Genomic DNA, 6067 nt, shown 5'->3' on the forward strand with positions numbered 1-6067 from the left:
TCAAAAAAACATATTACTACTTTGTGACCAAACACTGTTCTAGGCTATTACACAAAGTTAAGGTTTTACATACCTTGTATTTGGGGTAATATAAAATGGGGTAGAGCAGGCCTTATCTAAATGCTAGTATATACAGGCTTTTTTCATGTGCAAGGCAAAAACGCTGGGTTTGAGTACAAGACTTCACTCGAGAAACGTAAGTGAAGCTACACGAGGAGAACCCACATGTACCATATATTTATTGTCTTCCCGCCTCAGAACAACACAGGTTATGATTAGATCTCTAGGGCTCCAGGGTGTCTACCAATTCTAAATTCTAAGACTTCAAGAAGGTCAAGATCTCAGCATGAGATACACGGGTTCAGAGTCCTCCTTCCAGAATCCACACATACATCGTGGATACGTACGTATCATTGATTCATTCAAGGCCTACACAACAATTCCAAAAGCTCTTTTCTCCACAGTGTGTTTTGCATTTGTTACATCCCTCTAAAATTCAACCGGTCACAACTGTCCCCTACTCCCATGGAGCAGATGAAGCTTTCCTAAACCTGGATGACCAGGAGGGAGATGCCCAGGATCCCCAGGCATCTATTTGGAGAAGCGGTTCGAATCAGGGGAAAGATCCTGCAGGAAGTTTTGAGCTCAAGTATCTGAAGCTGGAGCTCAAAGAGCAGGAAGTGGAGTTCAGCTGCCAGCCTGGCCTCCATGACTGTGACCATGACCGGGATTGAGCTCCATGAGGAAAGCTGTGTTCTCATTTGCACATGGACTGTACCCAGGCTCCTTGCTCTGTGAGGAGGACTGAAGACAATGCAAGGCTGCTGGGCCCCCCCGGGCTCTAGAGCTTGGGAAGCAGTAGGGGACAGCACCTGGGGCGGAGCCACCTCCTCACAAAAGGCCCCTGCAATGGGGCGCCTGGGTGGCTCAGTCGGTTGAGCATCCGACTTCAGCTCAGGTCATGATCTCGTGGTCTGTGGGTTCGAGCCCTGCGTTGGGCTCCGTGCTGACAGCGCAGAGCCTGGAGCCTGCTTCAGATTCTGTGCCTCCCTCTCTGTCTGCCCCTCCCCTGCTCATGCTCTATCTCTCTCTCTCTGTCAAAAATAAACAAACATTAAAAAAAATTTTTTTTTAAAAAACAGACAAGCAAAAGTCACCTGCAAGCCCTGAAGGAAAGTGGTTTCTGTGCTCACAACAGGGTGCAAACACTGGGGACTCCCAAAAGTACTGTGGAAGTGGGGATCTGCAGAGAACTGAGGTGTGCTTGAGCAGATAGGGGGGCAAGGCAGGCGGATGTGGCCACACCACCAGTGTGTCCTAATTCCCACAGGCTGGAGAGGACTAGGACATTAGCATTTTCCTAAAACTGGCTCATTTCTGCCTTTCTCCCTTCATTTTGCAATTAAAACAAACAGAGCCTTCCTCTCCCCCAGACTATTCTCTACAAGGCAATTTACATTTTTGAAGTATTCCCTCTTCTCCCCAAGCCCACCTCTTCTCTGCTCCCCAGTTCCCTGACTTCACTCTAAAAACGGACAGCCATCAAAAATAAATAAAAACACCAAAAAATAATAATAATAAAAATAAAAAATAAAAACAGACAGCCCTTTACTCAATTCTAGCAGCTCACCAGTACTCAGCGAGCTGCATTAATCTCCTTCTCTACCCTGGTATCTACCCAGCTTACACCTCACTCACGATGTGGCTGTGTTTTCCCAACTCCCGCCATGCCCCCAAGTATTTAGCAACACTCATAATCTGGTACAGACTTTTAGGCCAAAGCCTACTTCATGTAGTCACTGAATGCCAGCTGCAATGTCTAGTTCTGTTGGTCGCGGCCTACTGATAGTGATGCTATCGACCTGAATGTCTGCGGCCCTCGCCTGGGCCCTACCACTCGTGGCAGTCCCCACAGACATGTGCCCTCCTGAAGCCAATGCTGTGGCTGGACTGGCACAGTCCTTGTGGTCCTTACTGTAAATACAGGTTGCACCTCGGCAGCAACCATCAGGAAACTCCAAAGAACAAGATTTACCACTCACAAGTCCTGGAGGGTACATAGCATGCCCTAAGGGCCAGGTAGCAAGTTCACAGGGAGGGTGTGGGAGGGAGGGAGAAAAGGAGAAAGAAAGCACAAACGTGGGGTTCTGCCTTTATTAGGGTTGAGGGTGGAATATCTACAGTTTCTTGGGTTTGCTCTTTAAGGGTGCATTTATTTATTCATTTATTCATTTATTGACAAAGACAGAGAGAGTGCGAGCAGGGGCGGGACAGAGAGAGACAGAGAATCCCAAGCAGGCTCCTCGCTCTCAGCACAGAGCCCAGTGTGGGGCTCAAACCCTCGAACCATGAGATCATGACCTCAGCCAAAATCAAGAGTCAAAGGCTCAACAAACTGAGCCACCCAGGAGCCCCTTTATGGGTGAATTTAAACATAAGAGCAGGATAGGACACCTGGGTGGCTCAGTCCATTGAGCCTCCGACTTCAGCTCAGGTCAGGATGTCAAGGTTTGTGGGTTCGAGCCCCACATCAGGCTCTGATGCTATCAGCACAGAGCCCACTTTGAATCCTCTGCCCCCTCTCTCTCTGCCCCTCCCCCTCTCACCCACACGCACGCGCACTCTTTTTCTCTCTCAGAAATAAACATTAAGGGGTACCTGGGTGGCTCAGTAGTTTAAGTGGCCGACTTCAGCTCAGGTCATGACCTCATGGTTCGTGAGTTCGAGCCCCGTGTCAGGCTCTGTGCTGACAGCTCAGAGCCTGGAGCCTGTTTCGGATTCCGTCCCTCCCTCGCTCACGTTCTGTCTCTCTCTCAAAAATAAATAAACATTTTTAAAAATTACAAAAATAAATAAACATTAAAAAAACGTAAGATCAGGAATGAGGGCACAGGAAGGGAAGAGTGGGGTCATTCAAGCAGTTAGTAATCCATGTTAACCAGAGCTTTCTCAAAGGAAATCATAAGTAAAGCGGCCTGTTTCTTCTCCAGTTGTTTCGCTAGTAGCTGTCATGCAGCTGGCAATTGTTTCTTTGAGAGGAATGTCCTTGAAATGGATGCACTAGCAATCAAAAGCTTAATGTCAGGGACATTAAGACATGAGACCCTAATTTTACAGGGGAGAAAACAAAGTCAAAGACCAGTACGAGGGAGTACGCGCTGTCAGAACCAGAGCTGAGAACCATCCCTAGACCTTGTGATTCCACCAACAGTATTCCTTGCACAATTCCGTGACAGGCCTCAGGCAGGGCTCTTCCAGAAGCAGGCCTGAGAACGCGAAGGGGCACAGATTCTGGAACTAGACTGCTAGAGTTAGGACGGCAAATTGCACATTTTATAAGCTATGTGACTATGAACAAGAGCCTCAACTTCTCTAAGCCTCAGTAATCTCACCAGTTAAAATAATAACAATGGTGAAGTTTAAGTAGATAAGCCAATGTGATCAACCTTGTTAAACAAGGAGGCCATTAGACCAGAGTGGCTCTAATGCCTGGACAGCCTACATAAGCAAACTGCAACCAACACCAGAATCAATGCACTCCGATCTCAGAAAATTAAACTTCAGAGCAACTAACCACAAACAGCCAACGAGGCTCTTCCAAAGAAGGCAGCTGTCTAAACTACAGCCAGTCACATAACTTCCTTGCTTTGCATCCACATCTACACAAAAACCTTTCCCCTAGCTCCTGCTAACAGAGTGCTCCTTTTTTCAGTTTGTGTTGCCCAATTCAAATCAGTGTTTGCTTCAACTCCTCAAACTTTTAATGTATCTCAGTTTACCTTTAAACACACGTCAAGCACATAACATACTGTCTGGACATAGAAGATGCAGGAAAAAAAGGCAAAATAATTTTTATGCTATTAATTAGCATCTCATTAAAGAACTGAATTTAAGTAATAATGCTAATTATATGGAAATTAAAATCTACTACATATGTATATATGTGTGCAAGTATATGTATCCATATACATAAATACTATATTTTATATAAATATACATATATATTTATTGCATATCTACAATAAACTCAATTGTTTAGTTTCCCCAGTGTTATACAGATTTATTTCCATTTTTCTTACTAGAATAACCTAATGTTTACCCAGAGGAAGTTATGTTTTCTCCTATACATAAGTGAAATTAAAATGCTCACAGCAACTTCGACAAAATATTCTATCAAGGTTTATAGCCAGTGGAGTTCTTGTAATAAGACCCAACAATGATCTTAACAACGTTATATCAAGAAGCGTAGTGGTCTCATTGCATTTCCTCATAATATTTTTGTTACCTTCGTAATGTCTTTGTTATCCTTGGAACCAGTTCAAGAGAAACTAACAATATAACCGGCATGGAAAAATAGTTTAAACGACAAAAATTAAAAAGTCAAAAAAAAAAAAAAAAGTAAGTCATATTGGATGTCATACCATGACTGACTGCCTCTTTATTGTTGAAGGATGCAGCGTTTTGAGAACCAAGTGACAAAAACAAGAATGAAATTAATTCTGAATTTCTAAACCCAGTTTATGGGGACTGAGAAAAGCAAACTTGGTTTACTGATCTGTGATATTATCAGAGGAATTAAGAAGTACCAAGGAACTTTGCCCATCCCACAGTTTGACCTACTCGTCTATTCTTGCCTATGTTCACACCGAATACATATGAATATGTATTGTATTCGCTGAATAAAGACGAGTACATATTTGGCCCCCATCCAAGAAAATCCTCAAATCCAAGGTAACTTCCTTTCTTAAATGAAAAGATATATCACTTCTCTTACAATCAGTCAATCATGGCAGCCAATTCCAATAGGGGACCATCTCATCAAAACTGACTCTCATTTCTACAAAATCCATAATCCTGATATCGATAATACATTCAAGCGAGTTCCTCTTTCTATAGCGCATAGAATGCTTAATATTGTCCGATCGCTCTCTGCTCAGACAGGTAAAGCACAAAACAACAATCTTAATGTTAGAAACTGAAGTGTTTTATTACAGCACTAAAACAAATACCCTCGGTGATACACTGACCAATACAAGATGTAAAGGTATTAGAACAGCCTGGACATATTTTCTTTTCTTTCAATTGAGGGGACTGTAGAGTCAGAATGCAAGGAACCTACCTGTGGGGCTAACAATAAAGTTACTGAGTTTATAACTGATTTTCAGGCTATGCATGATCCTAAAAGATCTTGGTGGCTTTAACATATACTGGTAATTTGCCTTTGGCAAAAAGGGGTTTTTTAGCGGCCTTTAGGTAATTTCCTTATAAAAGAAAAATCTGTTTCTGAATGCTTTGCTCATTATCACTCACTAGATATTTACATCCCAAGCTTGGATTTTAATTTTCCCAAGTACCAATGTAAATTTTCCTAGAACAAAAGAGACTTTATAACATTAAGCCATTCTGTGGCTGCAGGAATGTCCGCTCTGCAGTGACTTTACTGCCTCAGTAAGTCATGGTAATTGCATAATAGGAGTACCTGCACTTGTCAGTTAATTTAAGATCACATTTTTTGCTTAAGGTTCCCCCCAACCTCCGACTTCCTCATCTACCTTCCCACAGCAGACTCCTCTATATCCTCCGGCTGCTACCTCTACTTCTCTACACACCTTTTCCTAAAGATTGTTTTCACGACTCTCCACATCAAACAGAAAACTGGTACCAGTGTAACCTGAAAGGTAAACTCACCTCGGGCAAGAGGATCAAAAAGTCAGGCCGGTATCTCGCTAAATAGTCTCTTCATTAATTTCCTTCCTTGGCTTCTTCCGTTTAACACAAAAAACAAAAACAAACACAAAAAAACGGTGGAGGGTAGTCATCGACCCAACCGCCTGCCTTTTTCAACAGGTACACCTCCTAAAATGCATTTGCGCCACTTGTGCTACAATTTTCCTTTGAGGACAGAGAAAGTGAGGGACTGACTTTTCATCAGTGATCCTGGCCACTCATTATATAGAACATGCACCAGAAGGGTCAGTAACAGAAGGCGAAGTTTGGAAGGGCCATTTCTCCAGACACCAAGCGGGCCCGACCACGTGGCCCGCAGAGCCCTAGTGAGTCTGCGCAC

The sequence above is a fragment of the Panthera tigris genome, chromosome D1 (assembly GCF_018350195.1).
Source record: "Panthera tigris isolate Pti1 chromosome D1, P.tigris_Pti1_mat1.1, whole genome shotgun sequence".
Lineage (NCBI taxonomy): Eukaryota > Metazoa > Chordata > Mammalia > Carnivora > Felidae > Panthera > Panthera tigris.